The 15,272-nt window shown below is 39.4% G+C and overlaps 1 protein-coding gene across 1 annotated transcript in view; it reads right to left on the bottom strand.

Annotated features, from left to right (window-relative positions):
• Positions 1–7,377, bottom strand: part of ENTPD4 (ectonucleoside triphosphate diphosphohydrolase 4) — a 110,836-nt gene extending 103,459 nt beyond the window's left edge. The window contains exons 1-2 of the mRNA XM_053718121.1: positions 7,124–7,377; positions 3,729–3,919 (exon numbers count right to left, since the gene is read on the bottom strand). The gene's annotated coding sequence lies outside the window, so the exon portion shown is untranslated. The remainder of the gene's footprint in view (positions 1–3,728; positions 3,920–7,123) is intronic.
• Positions 7,378–15,272: the final 7,895 nt, after the last annotated feature.

Below are 15,272 nucleotides of genomic sequence, written 5' to 3'. Positions count from 1 at the left end.
TCTTATTCCTTCTGATTGCTCCCAATCTGCCAAACAAACATAGGGCAGGTGTCACCTTTTGTCTCTGCCTCGGGAACCCATCTCCTAAATGCCTCCCATCTTAACCTGTACAGTAGGGATGGGCGAATGTTTCTAAAAATTTGAAATTTAAAAGGAATTTTGATACATTCGTTTGTTCGAATCGAATTTCAAATGTTTATAAAACATTCTAACATTCTATTTTCGAATTTTTGTTTTTGAATTTTTTAATAAAATTCGAAAATATTTGTTCGAATAATAGAATGTTTAGCTATGTATTCATTCAATTTCAAAATGTAATATTCGAATTCGAATGTGACATTCAAATTTGAAATAGTATTTCTAGTCTACAACTGTGTTTAATAAATGTAATATTCGAATTCGAATGTCACATTCGAATTTGAAATAGTATTTCTAGTCTAATACTGTGTTTTAAATGTGATATTCAAATTCGAATGTGACATTCGATTCGAATGTGATATTCGATTCGAATATGACATTCAAAATAGTGTTTCTAGTCTACAATTGTGTTTTATAAATGTAATATTCGAATTTGAATGTGATATTCGAATGTGACATTCGAAAACTGTAAATAACATTCGAAAATCAAATTTTTAAAAATATTCGTTCTTATCAACATTCTATTATGTAAATCGAATTTCTACAATAAAATTCGTTCTAACATTCGAATTCGGATATAAACACATTCGCCCATCCCTAATGTACAGTACATCTGCAATCACGTTTTTTACGCCAGGTATATACTTTTCTCTGAGCATAACGTTGAACAGTAAATACCTCAATACCAAATGCCTTAAGTAACTAACTACAGGCAATGATGATGCTGACAAATTATTTATTTCTTCCACTATTTTTATTTTGTCTGACCAGAATATGATTTTTTTTTATTCGCTAGCTCGCTTCCCAATAGCTCTAGTGCTACTATTATTGGGAACAGTTCCAATAAGGCTAAGTTTTTTTGTCCAACCCCTCGCCACACATTCCTTGGACCATTCATTAGCCCCAAAATCTGTACTTCCTGCAGCATCTGTAAATAACTTTAATTCCTCCCTTATCATTATACCATTAAAGTTTTCTTAATACTCCCTCCATACCCTCAGATGTGCCCTCATATTTCCTGTTAGCCTAATCTTATGCTCAGGCTTGCTCACCCCTTTTATGCATATTTTCACATTCTATATCCACCTTCTTTTAAAATCCCTCCCTGCAGGGATGGATGGGAAATTTAGAACCCCTAAAAATGTTTGCATCTCCCTTAACGTGTTTTCCTCCTGCCCATGGCGTTCCCAATTAACATCTTGGCCGCTTCTACCTTATTCAGTGACAACTCCCATTGTCCTTCCATTGGATCTATTGTAATCCCTAGAAATATGAATCTAGACCATAGGCCCTCTGACTTATCCTGTGTGACTGGGACACCTAATTTCCCTAACATCCCCTTACATTCCTCCTTCAACAAACTACAGCCCCCAGAATTAGCTGGCCCTGCCACTACAAAATCATCTAGGTTGTGCACTATGTTGCTATTCCCTGCCCTTTTTACTAACAACCAGTGTAAGAAGGAACTAAAAGTCTCAAATACAGCACAAGAAACAGCACACCCCATGGGAAGGCATTTATCACAATAACACTGCTCTTGAAACTTACACCCCAATAACTTGTAGCGGAATGCATACTCTTTATCAACTGTCATTTATCAATAGCTCCCTCTATTTTCTAAAAGGATAAGCCCCAAGTTCAGTTACCAACTTATCTAACTTAAAGGGACATGAAACCTAAAATTTATATTTCATGATTCAGACAGAGCATCCAATTTTAAACAACATTTAAATGTACTTCTATTATCTAATTTCCTTTATTCTTTAGTTATCCTTTGTTGAAGAAATAGCAATGCACATGAGTGAGCCAATAACATGAGGCATCTATGTGCAGCCACCAATCAGCAGCTACTGAGCATATTTAGATATGCTTTAAAAAAAAGATTATCAAGACAATGAAGCAAATATGATAATATAAATGAATTGGAAAGTTGTTTAAAATCGCATGCTCTTTCTGAATCACAAAAGAAAAAATTTGGATTTCATGTCCCTTTAAGAGGCATTTTGGTTGCCTCCTTTGTTCTGTCCTCCACTACTGCCTGATCCTTGAAAGAAATACCTACCCCTGCCTTGTTCATTTTGCTACAATCTTTGCCCGCCCCACAATACCTATAGGCATGCTTGTATTTACGACTTGCTCTATTGCATCTTTTCTCATTGTATGCCCAGCATTTCTTGGCCTCTGTTTTCTGCATCCTAACCTTTACCCCTGACTTTTTTTTTTCTGTATGGGTCTCTGCCACTTTGACTAGCATTTTCCACATTTCAGGTATCCTCACTTCAAACTGTTTTCTACCTCTATCCATCATCTATAAAGTAACCATTTTAAACTCGGTATTATTTTCCACGAATATCCCCCATACTTTGCGTAACACCCTGCTATCATGTGCACATATCTTATAATGGGTTTCATCCAGTGGAGGGATTCAGCCGGTTCTCACCAGTTCTTGCAGACCTGTTTCTAAAATTTCCCAGGTTCTCAAGAATGGAGGTTGGGTAATGCCATCTTGCTTAAAGGGATACTAAACCCACGTTTTTTCTTTCATGATTCAGATAGAACATGCAATTTTAAGCAACTTTCTAATTTACTCATGTTATCAATTTTTCTTCGTTCTCTTAGTATCTTTAGTTGAAAAAGCAGGAATGAAAGCTGAAGAGCCGGCCCATTTTTGGTTCAGCACCTGGTTAGCGCTTGCTGATTGGTGGTTAAATGTAGCCACCAATCAGCAAGTGCTACCCAGATGCTGAATCAAAAATGGGCCGGCTCCTAACCTTACATTCCTACTTTTTCAAATAAAGATAGCAAGTGGACGAACACAAATTGATAATAGGAGTAAATTAGAAAGTTGCTTAAAATTGGATGCTCTATCTGAATGATAAAAGAAAACATTTGGGTTTAGTGTGTCTTTAAGGGGGCAGTAACTGGTAAAATTGTCTTTCCCTTAATGTGTTTCCAATTTCTTCTTATACCAGGAAACAATGTAGGAGACATTTCTCCTTTTTGCTTATTTCAATCAAGGTATACTACAGTCTTGTAATTTAATATAGACAACTGTTTTAAGGAGTTAAACCAGTTAGGATGAAAGTGTAAAGGTTCTAACATCACAGCACAAATGTCCTAACTTTCTGTATTATAAGGAAGTTAGAGAACCTGTTGCGAAGATTTCTGAATCCCACCACTGGTTTCATATGTCCTGGATATGTTGATAGGAAGCATTCAGCATAAACCATTATACCCGTAACTCATTCTGGGAATATATGTTTTGTCTTATTTCTGTCCTCCTCATTTCTCAGCTCCTCTGCTACCGCTTCCCTGGTCATCTCAAATACATCAACAGATTTTCCTTTCAGTGCTCTCGCTATTAGATGTATGGTCAGCTGAACCAATTTTGTCTCTTCCACTTCCTCCACCCAATAACTTCCCCATCACTATCATCTGACATCTTTCCTTGCTCTAATTATTTTTCTTTTCGCATAATCTTTTAACTATTTTTAGCAGCTTACGCTGACCCTCACCTTTTACCCCCTCTAGGTCAGGATCGTCTGTAGAGAAATCACAAATTCTAATTCTATCACACAAAATACTCTTACCTTGCTCTCTCCAGACGCTGCCCTGTAGGATCTGCTTGAGCCACTTGCATGTTGTTTGCATGCTCTATCTTTCTCTCCTCCTGTTGCTGGGCTGATCTGCTTACCACAGGCTGCGCTGCTGTATTTTGCGTTGCTGTATATTCTCCTCTTATTTCGACCACTTCCTGCTTTGTTGCTGATGATTCTGCAGACTGAAAATAAGTATCCTGAAAACTTCCTACTCCTTGATCCTGAGTCTTATCAGCAATGTCTGACCTAACATAAGTGATCCCATTAGCGCCCTTAATAATGTTAAGAGATGATTGACAATCATATTTAGGCCTGGCCCTATTGTCTGGCCTACCAACATCATTCTGCAAAAAACATTAATAAAAGGGGACTGACTGGCATTGAATAGCTGTGACCAAAATTGCCCAATTGTACTCCCCCTCTTAAGGGAAATTGTAAAATGAAGCAGGGCCAGGTGCATTAAAACTTTGAATATTGAAACAAAGCTACTGTTGAGGCCAATTGCTACATGTATACCTGCTGATGGAACTATTCTGGAAAGCGTTGGACTGATTCCCCCCCCCCCAACCAAATGCGTTATTACCCCCCACCTGCTATTAAATTACTATTAGGAACCCACTGAGGGTTACAGGCAGTGTTTTACCACGCTGGCATACTTGAGGGCATTACTTGCGCAATGTTTTTTGCACACATCCAATGATGTTACTGTTTGTGTATGTGACTTCCTGAGTGTGCAAAGTGAAGGGTATGCCTACAGTTGGGGTGGCCTATACCACTGGATTGCCCGCCATGGGCACATTGTTAGGCCACTCAACCAGTTCTTGCAGCTTTCTCTACACCGGATGGCGGGGGGGGGGGGGGGGGGGGGCCTCCATGGATGGTGATGGGGAAAGACCAGGGAGGAGGAGAAGGACAGGGATACTGAAGAACCCATATGAGACAAAGGATCCGGATGGAGGCCCTGGATTTCCTAGATAGTGTGGTGGGGTAAGCGCAATGGGGAGAGGATGCAGGAGGGGGAATAAATGCTTGGATGCATCTACCCCCTGAAAGGCTGCTGCACCTTTTTTATCTTCTGTTTATTTTAGTATCCTCTTATGCTCCTGGATTGCCCTTGCCTCCAACTTGTTTTTGCCAGCATCTAGGAATCTCTTTGGGATTTTCCTGCTTTTGGCTGGCATGATTGCACATGATTGTACTTCCTGCATGCGCCGCTCTTTATACCACCTCCATGATGATATCTTCCAAAATGAAGCAACTTGCACCCCTTGCTCACACCTGCCATACCTGCCTGTTCCCTTCTTAAGGTCCCGGAGTTATTACTCATCATTTACCCATAACAAAGATGGTCCTCCATGAATGAAGTCATGCATTTGCAACTTAGCTATCTCCGTGCACAAGAAGGAGTGGCCGGTGTATGTCACAGAAGTAGATGACGGGCAAGATGGACAAGTAAGTACCCCACCCTCCATCTTTAAAGGGACATGAAACCCACATTTTTTCTTTCAAGATTCAGAAAGAGAGTACAATTTTAAACAACTTTCTAATTTACTTCTATTATCTAATTTGCTTAATTCTCTTGATATACTTTGCTGAAAAGCATATCTAGATAGGCTCAGTGGCTGCTGATTGGTTGCTGCACATAGATGCCTCGTGTGATTGGCTCACAAACAATATCTAAGGAATGAAGCAAATTAGATAATACAAGTAAATTATAATGTTGTTTAAAATTGTATTCTCTACTTGACTCATGAGAGAATTTTTTTGGGTTTAGTGTCCCTTTAAGCACCAATGCCACTCAGACCCCTGGACATTATGTACAGGGGACCACACACACTCTGCAATGCTACCTGGCAAGGGGACTGGACTACCCTATGCTAAAGGAATAGGAGGGAGGAGGAATTACAGAGGAAGAAAGCCTACGAATAGGAGTAGGAAGCAGAGGGGGAATGGAATAAGAAGACAAAGAAAGAGAAAGAGAGATATACGCTAGCAAAGAAGAGGGGGACACAGGGGCCAATTGCTGTTGAGGCCAATTGCTACATGTATACCTGCTGATGAAACTATTCTGGAAAGCGTTGGACTGATTTTTGCCCCCAACCAAATGCGTTATTACCCCCCCACCTGCTATTAAATTACTATTAGGAACCCACTGAGGGTTACAGGCAGTGTTTGACCAAGCTAGCATACTTGTGGGCATTGCTTGTGCAATGTTATTTGCGCACACCAATGATGTTACTGTTTGTGTATGTGACTTCCTAAGTGTTCAAATTGGAGGGTATGCCTACAGTCGGAGTGCCCTATACCACTGGATTGCTCACCATTGTTAATACTACCACGGGCACCGGGGACACATTGTTAGGCCACTCCACCACTTCTTGCAGCTGTCTCTACACCGGATGGAGGGGGTGTGGCCTCCACGGATGGTGATGGGGAAAGACTGGGGAGGAGGAGCAGGACAGGGATACTGGAGAACCCATATTAGACAAAGGATCCTGGATGGAGGCCATGGATTTCCTAGATAGTGGGGTGGGGTAAGCGCAATGGGGAGAGGATGCAGGAGGGGGAATAAATAAGCTTACCCTGGATGCATCTACCCCCTGAGAGACCTTGCCTCCAACTTGTTTTTGCCAGCATTAAGGAATCTCTTGGTGATTTTTCTGCTTTTGGTTGGCATGATTTTACATGATTGTACTTCCTGCATGAACCGCTCTTTATACCACCTCCATGATGATATCTTCCAAAATGAAGTGACTTGCACCCCCTGCTCACACCTGCCATGCCCTTTGCAAGGTCCCAGAGTTATTACTTGTCATTTACCCATAACAAAGATGGTCCTCCACGAATGAAGTCATGCATTTGGAACTTAGCTATCTGTGTGCACAGGAAGGAGTGGCCAGTGTATGTCACAGAAGCAGATGACGGGCAAGATGGACAGGTAAGTACCCCACCCTCCATCTTTAAGCACCAATGTCACTCAGATCCCTGGACATTATGTACAGGGTACCACACACGCTCTGCCATGCTACCTGGCAAGGGGACTGGACTACCTTAGGCTAAAGGAATAGGAGGGAGGAGGAAGGAGTGGCCGGTGTATGTCACAGAAGCAGATGACGGGCAAGATGGACAGGTAAGTACCCCACCCTCCATCTTTAAGCACCAATGCCACTCAGACCCCTGGACAGGGGACAACACACAATCTGCCATGCTACCTGTCAAGGGGACTGGACTACCCTAGGCTAAAGGAATAGGAGGGAGAAGGAATTACGAATAGGAAGCAGAGGGGGAATGGAATCAGAAGACAAAGAAAGAGAAAGAGAGATAGACGCTAGCGAAGGAGAGGGAACAGGAGGAGGAACACTATCAACCAAAACATGACTGGTTACCTCAGCTTCGTTAACAGCAACAGCTTGGGCTACCACGTTAGAATTAGGAACTTTCTGCTGCTCTGGTTTCTCTCTCTCTCCTGCTACATTTCTCCTCTTTCTTGCTTGTTTCTTTTCTCTAAAAGCACTACTGCTCTAAATGTTCACTCCATACAGGTACTTCTTGGGAATACATCTGTTTCTTGAGGCCATCCTCTTAGAATTTAGGAGCTCCACTGCAACACCCGTAAAGACAAAGAACAAAAAATGATTTTTTTGGCCTACGTCCTGCCTGCACCTCTGTTTATACCACCTCCATGATGTTATCTTCTAAAATGAAGCAACTCTGCTGAAGTGTGGTCAGAACATCTGTGAGTTCCTCTTTTCTCATCATTTGCTCATGTAGTATCACATCCTTTTCGTCCGTTTGTTTCTTCAGCTCAGTGGCTTCAACTGCCAAAATCTCTGTTGGCATTTGCAATATCTTCAGTTTGTTTTTGTTGTTGAATAATGAGCTTTTTGTTCATCGTCTCTATCAGGAGGAGGCTTAATTTCCTCAGTGAAACTGGAATGTTACTCATTCTGCAGAGTTTCTGTGTAATTATAAATAAATGATCATATAAAATCAGTCCTAGCAGATTTAATTCTATATGCTATATAATTATTTAGCAGCTCCTGTGTGGTATGAGTTATGGTTTTCTTGGACTGTTTTTAACTTTTTACAAAAAAGCTGATCATTTTACTATATTTACTTGGTTGTCTTTCCTGCACCTTTGTATGAGTAACGTTCTACTGTATAATTATTTATGCAAATTTAGCTAATGAACACAGTCTGAATTTCTTTCCAAGAAAGGTGGCAACACTGGCAACCCTAGTGGTTTCTAAATGTAACTAATAAACTAATAACTTGATTGAGGGGTTCCTAGACAGCTGGGGTTATTTTGTTTGGCTAATTAGACTTGCATTATTTTTAAAATTAAAATAAATCATATTAATTTATATGAACACACTGCATGTGGTAATATAGCTTAATTGAAAAGAAACTCACTATATATTCACAAAATTAAATGAGTTACTTGTTTGCTTATGTTTTCTATCATATCTTCTTACAAGCATATTGTCTGTACTGTTTTTATGGGGATTCTCATGATGATAATTCCCCCTGCCCCCTCAAATTAGTCATGGACTGCTCCACGGTGCTGTTTCTAATTTGAAGAGAGCAAACTCAATAACAGATATGGGTGGTCTACATATCTTTTCTGCCTGCTGCAGCTCTGATGACCTCCCCACCCACAATCGAGTTGTGCTGTGATTAATTGCAGGCTAATTACTGACAAATAATGCTGTTGTCTCTACACTTTGTACATCTACCATAACACGTTCTGTAGAATTTATAAAAATATAGAATTGTAGGTAATAAACTTTGTAATTTTTACTTTCTTAAAAACATGTAGTCCATATTTGGCAATTGGTTTTCAGTTATACTTTGCAGAGGCTTTTGTCTATCGGCCTGATAGTCAAAACCTCGCTGCTGAGGTGAGATATTCTAAGAAGCCTCATCGGTATGGCGAGGCCCTTAAAAAATTTTTAGAAACACAAATTTTATCTTGAGAAATGTTTATGTTGCTATGTAGTGTTCTTTATGTGATACAGAAATTCCTACATTACAATACAAGGTCTTAAAAAATCTCAAAGATTTTGCATTAGTTCTCTCCATGCAGGAGACTATCAGGCCCTCTATATCATGTATAAAGCGATTAGCTGTATGAGATGCAACATCACAATTCAAAGGAATGCATTGCAGTCCTTTCTGTCAGTTAAAGGGACTTTCATGATTCAGATAGAACATGTTGAATTTAAAGGACCAGTCAACACATTAGATTTGCATAATCAACAAATGCAAGATAACAAGACAATGCAATAGCACTTAGTCTGAACTTCAAATTAGCAGTAGATTTTTTTATAACAAATTTCAAAGTTATGTGTATTTCCACTCCCCTTGTACCATGTGATAGCAATCAGCCAATCACAAATGCATATACGAATAGTCTGTGAATTCTTGCACATGCTCAGTAGGAGCTGGTGACTCAAAAATTGTAAATATAAGAGTGTGCACATTTTTTTTAATGGAAGTAAATTGGAAAGTTGTTTAAAATGACATGCTGTATCTGAATCATAAAAATTTAATTTAACCTGAGTGTCCCTTTAAATAACATTCCAATTTACTTCTATTACCTCATTTGTTTTGTTATCTTGATATTGTTTGTTGAAAGGGATACCTAGGTAGGCTCAGAAGATGCTGATTGGTGGCTGCACATATATTCCTCATACTATTGGCTCACCCAATGCATTAACTAGCTCCCAGTAGTGCATTGCTGCTTCTACAACAAAGGATACCAAGAGAATTAAGCAAATTAGATAATAGAAGTAAATTGGAAAGCTGTTAAAATTGTATGATATCTCTAAATCATAAAATACATTTTTGGGGTTTTGTGTCCCTTTAATGGATAATCACTATTGCCTATTCTAGGGATTAAATCTAAATTTACATTGTGAATGTTAAAATTGAGCCTAAAAGTGTTTTTACATTTTGGCTTCTGTAGAGTTTTTACTGCAATTAAAAAAATAAAATTGCCGCACATTTACATCCACCAGGCCATAGAAAGTTTAGGTGTTAACTGTAACTTTAGCCCAATTTTTTATTCATTTTCAACAACACACATCACACACATAAGGGCTGATTTATCAAGAGTCTGTCCGACATGATCCGTTCAGCGGATCATGTCCGACAGACATCGCTGAATGCCGACAGAATACGCTGTAGGCATTTATCATTGCACAAGCAGTTCTGGTGAACTGCTTGTGCAATGCCGCCCCCTGCAGATTCGTGGACGCTAGCAGGGGGTATCAATCAACCAGATCGTATACGATCGGGCGGATTGATGTCCGCAGCCTCAGAGGAGGCGGACGAGTTAAGGAGCATCGGTCTTGAGACTGCTCTTAATGCCCATTTTTGGTTCAGAACCTGGGTAGCACTTTCTGATTGGTGTCTAAATGTAGCCACCAATCAGCAAGCACTACCAAAGTGCTGAACCAAAAATGGGCCGGCTCCTACGCTTACATTTAAATAAAGATACCAAGAGAACGAAAAAAAAGTGGTAATAGGAGTAAATTAGAAAGATTGCATGCTCTATCTGAATCATGTTTCAAAAGGTGTGAGAATAAGGAGAAATTCCCACTAAAGAATGTGATTGCAGCGCTCACTGCCCTGACTACTAGGCAGAAATTAGCACCAACTAAATTAAAACATAACTTTTAATAATGGCTTAAAAGTGGGTGAAAATCTTAAAAACAAGGAAGGAGTGGTTGTGTAATAATAACCCTTCTTGTAAGTAATTCAATAGGCCTGTGAGGTAAGATAGCCTCTAATTATATAAGGGTTAGGAACAACACGTCTCATGAGACTAAACTATACCAGTCCAAATTCATCCTCTGTTTGATTATTTGTTAAATTACATTACAAATAAAGGGGCACACTAACAATACAGTTTAGATGACTGCACACTGCGGTGGTATATATTAACTGCAGTAGTGGAATGACAAATATTTTTGAAACATCCTCAGAGTCACTATAGATCAACAATTGAACCCTTTACTAGAACCAGGGAATATTTAAATAACCTAATACAACCAGAGGTGGCACACGTGTTGAAGCATTACATTATACATGGAAACACAACATCTACATAATTATATCCTAAATATTGGCTATTGTTAATAACCCAGATTACAAGGGCAGTAACTTAAAGGGACAGTCTACCATAAAAAGTGTTATTGTTTTAAAAGATAGCTTAGCTAATCCCTTTATTACCCATTCCCCAGTTTTGCACAAACAACACAGTTATATTAATGTACTTTTTACCTCTGTGATTACCTTGTATCTAGGAACCTTCTTCCAGCCCCCTGATCACATGACTGTGACTGTTTATTATCTATTGTCTTACATTTAGCATTGCATTGTGCTTGATCTTAAATAACCCCCTGTGCCTGAACACAGTGTTATCTATATAGCCCATGTGTACTTTCTGTCTCTTTGTGTTGAAAAGAGATTTAAAAAGCATGTGATAAGAGGCAGCCCTCAAAGGCTTAGAAATTAGCATATGAGCCTACCTAGGTTTAGTTTAAACTAAGAATACCAAGAGAAAAAAGCAAATTTGATGATAAAAGTAAATTGGAAAGTTGATTAAAATAAAAAATCCTATCTGAATAATGAAAGTTTAATTTATACTAGACTGTCCCTTTAAGGTCTGCAGCCTGGATGCGATATATTATCAAACCTATGTATTTGTGTAACCCAATGAAGGTGATTATGCCCTCGCTATAAAATAACCATACTTTATTGATAATTGTAACATTGAGACACACGTTTTGAAGCATTACACCAAATGAAGGCTATTTCATACTGATATGGATCGATTTGTAATATAGTTTCAAATAGACACTCATAGATCCACTCTATAAGGATTAGTTGAAGCCCTATATGATCACACAACACTTCTGTGATATGAACAAGATAGTATAAATTCAGCATAAGTATCTGTTATTAATTTATCCATCCAATTACGGTAGACGTTGTCAGGATCTATAACTCAGCCAACTGGCACTGTTATTATTACCTAGATACCAACCGCCACTTTGTTCCAAACCCTTACATATTTAGAGGCTATCTTACCTCACAGGCCTATTGAATTACTTACAATAAGGGTTATTATTACACAACCACTCCTTCCTTGTTTTTAAGATTTTTACCCGCTTTTAAGCCATTATTAAAAGTGATGTTTTAATTTAGTTGGTGCTAATTTCTGCCTAGTAGTCAGGGCAGTGAGCGCTGCAATCGCATTCTTTAGTGGAAATTTCTCCTTATTCTCACTTCTTTTGAACATTAGTCACTGTTGTGCAAAGCACCCCTCTCTTAGTCCTAATATTATATTAGACAAATCCTACAAATACAGGTTTGAATAATTTAAGAGAGTTTGCCCCTTGGTGGTGCCATTGCTTAAAATTTCAACCAATCGATCTGAATCATGAAAGTTTAATTTTGACTAGACTATTCCTTTAACAAAGACTCAGAAATACATCCTTACAACTTGCTCATCTTCTTATTGGGAAGTCCTTAAAGATTGTTTATAGCGGAGATCCCCTTATGTAATCAGACTGCACAACAATAGTGTTCTATGGATACCTTCTCTACTTTCAAGAATGGCAAGAATTAGCTAATGCAGATCCCCAGTCTCCACAACCAGCATAACAATAAAACAAATGTATTGAGGTTTTTATAGATTACAACAAAAAGTATACAACCTTTTTCAGTAGGAGCAGGTAAACATGTTAAATTCAGGCAAGGATAGTGAGGTACAGTACAGAGTATGAGCTGGACGTTGTCAAATGCACTTACTTACTCTCGTCCGAATGGCAGCGAACAATGACTAACATAGAAAATAACAATATAGAAATAACAAGTTGCATACTAGGTACTTAAAACAACACATCCTCAGGAACACTAAATGACTTAATTGCCAATAAAAAAGGTGTATAGTCTTGGATGAAAACTCTTTTTTTTTCTTCTAAGGAGTAGCATTGGGGTAACTAGTGGACAGGTCGCTTGTGGATTAACTGGGTTAGAAAACTGTTATCTACTGGTAGTTACAAAGAAGAACCCTTTTGGGCCAGTTAATTGTTACAAGATACAATTAGCAAATGGGTATTGAACTAAATTTCTGAATAAGGCTTTGAGTGTAAAGGGACAGCGGGCAAGAGCCGATCTAGTATGAACCCCTGGTAACTAGGGTTGGTCAGATTATGGAATGGGGATTTGGGATTAGGTTATAGGTCTAGAGGAACTGTAAGGAGTCAGTACCTCCATATACTTGCGCTGCAGAATCTGTAGCCGCTCCACAAATAACCGATAATAATAATAATATACTAAAACGACAAGCATAATGAACTCTGAAGCTGCTATACTATTGCATGATCTCTAGATTATACTATTGCTTATGAAGAGCCATACATTTAACCCCTTAAGGACCAAGGATGTACGCCACACGTCCTCAAAAAAAATACAGTTAATGACCGAGGACGTGTGGCGTACGTCCTTGGTCTGGAAAGCAGCTGGAAGCGATCCTGCTCGCTTCCAGCTGCTTTCCGGTTATTGCAGTGATGCCTCGATATGGAGGCATCCTGCAATAACCCCCCTTGGCCATCCGATGCAGAGAGAGCCACTCTGTGGCCCTCTCTGCACCGGACATCGGTGGCCGGTATCGTTGGTGGGTGGGAGCAAGTCTGGGAGGCGGGTGGGCGGCCATCGATGTGCCCAGTGGAGTGGAGGGGGGCGGGATCGGGGGCGGGAGGGGCGGGAGCGCGCACGGGAGCGCCCGCGTGCACGGGGGGCGGCGGGCGGGCGCGTGCACGGGGCGGGAGCGGGAGGGAACCGCTACACTACAGAAAAATAAATTTTCAAAAGTACAACAAAATAAGTTTTTGAAAGCTGTAAATAAACAGCTAAGAGATGTGGAAGGGGTGGGGGGTTGATCTTGGGGGGGGGGGAAGCTACACTACAGAAAAGGGTTTTTTTTTTTTAAAAAGGCACATTTTTTCACTAAACTGGGTACTGGCAGACAGCTGCCAGTACCCAAGATGGCGCCCATTAAGGCAGAGGGGGAGGGTTAGAGAGCTCTTTGGTGGGGGATCAGTAAGGCTGGGGGCTAAGGGGGGATCCTACACAGCAGCATATGTAAATATGCTTAAAAAAAAACACAAAAAAAGCCCAAATATAGCTTTTATTTTAGTACTGGCAGAGTTTCTGCCAGTACTTAAGATGGCGGGGACAATTGGGGGGTGGGGGAGGGAAGAGAGCTGTTTGGGAGGGATCAGGGGGTCTCATGTTTCAGGTGGGAGGCTGAGCTCTACACTAAAGCTAAAATTAACCCTGCAAGCTCCCTACAAGCTACATAATTAACCCCTTCACTGCTAGCCATAATACACGTGTGAAATGCAGCGGCATTTGGCGGCCTTCTAATTACCAAAAAGCAACGCCAAAGCCATATATGTCTGCTATTTCTGAACAAAGGGGATCCCAGAGAAGCATTTACAACCATTTGTGCCATAATTGCACAAGCTGTTTGTAAATGATTTCAGTGAGAAACCTAAAATTGTGAAAAATTTAACGTTTTTTTTTAATTTGATCGCATTTGGCGGTGAAATGGTGGCATGAAATATACCAAAATGGGCCTAGATCAATACTTGGGGTTGTCTACTACACTACACTAAAGCTAAAATTAACCCTAGAAGCTCCCTACATGCTCCATAATTAACCCCTTCACTGCTGGGCATAATACACGTGTAGTGCGCAGTGGCATTTAGCAGCCTTCTAATTACTAAAAAGCAACGCCAAAGCCATATATGTCTGCTATTTCTGAACAAAGGGGATCCCAGAGAAGAATTTACAACCATTTAAGCCATAATTGCACAAGCTGTTTGTAAATAATTTCAGTGAGAAACCAAAAGTTTGTGAAAAAATTTGTAAAAAAGTGAACGATTTTTTGTATTTAATCGCATTTGGCGGTGAAATTGTGGCATGAAATATACCAAAATGGGCCTAGATCAATACTTTGGGATGTCTACTAAAAAAAAAATATATATACATGTCAATGGATATTCAGAGATTCCTGAAAGATATTAGTGTTCTAATGTAACTAGCGCTTATTTTGAAAAATAATGGTTTGGAAATAGCAAAGTGCTACTTGTATTTATGGCCCTATAACTTACAAAAAAAGCAAAGAAGATGTAAACATTGGGTATTTCTAAACTCAGGACAAAATTTAGAAACTATTTAGCACGGGTGTTTTTTGGTGGTTGTAGATGTGTAACAGATTTTGGGGGTCAAAGTTAGAAAAAGTGTGTTTTTTTCAATTTTTTCCTCATATTTTATAAAATTTTTTATAGTAAATTATAAGATATGATGAAAATAATGGTATCTTTAGAAAGTCCATTTAATGGCGAGAAAAACGGTATATAATATGTGTGGGTACAGTAAATGAGTAAGATGAAAATTACAGCTAAACACAAACACCGCAAAAATGTAAAAATAGCCTTGGTCCCAAACGGACAGAAA

The sequence above is a fragment of the Bombina bombina genome, chromosome 6, assembly GCF_027579735.1.
Source record: "Bombina bombina isolate aBomBom1 chromosome 6, aBomBom1.pri, whole genome shotgun sequence".
Lineage (NCBI taxonomy): Eukaryota > Metazoa > Chordata > Amphibia > Anura > Bombinatoridae > Bombina > Bombina bombina.
Note: the sequence above shows the minus strand (reverse complement) of the source record. Positions and strands in the feature narration are given on the sequence as shown.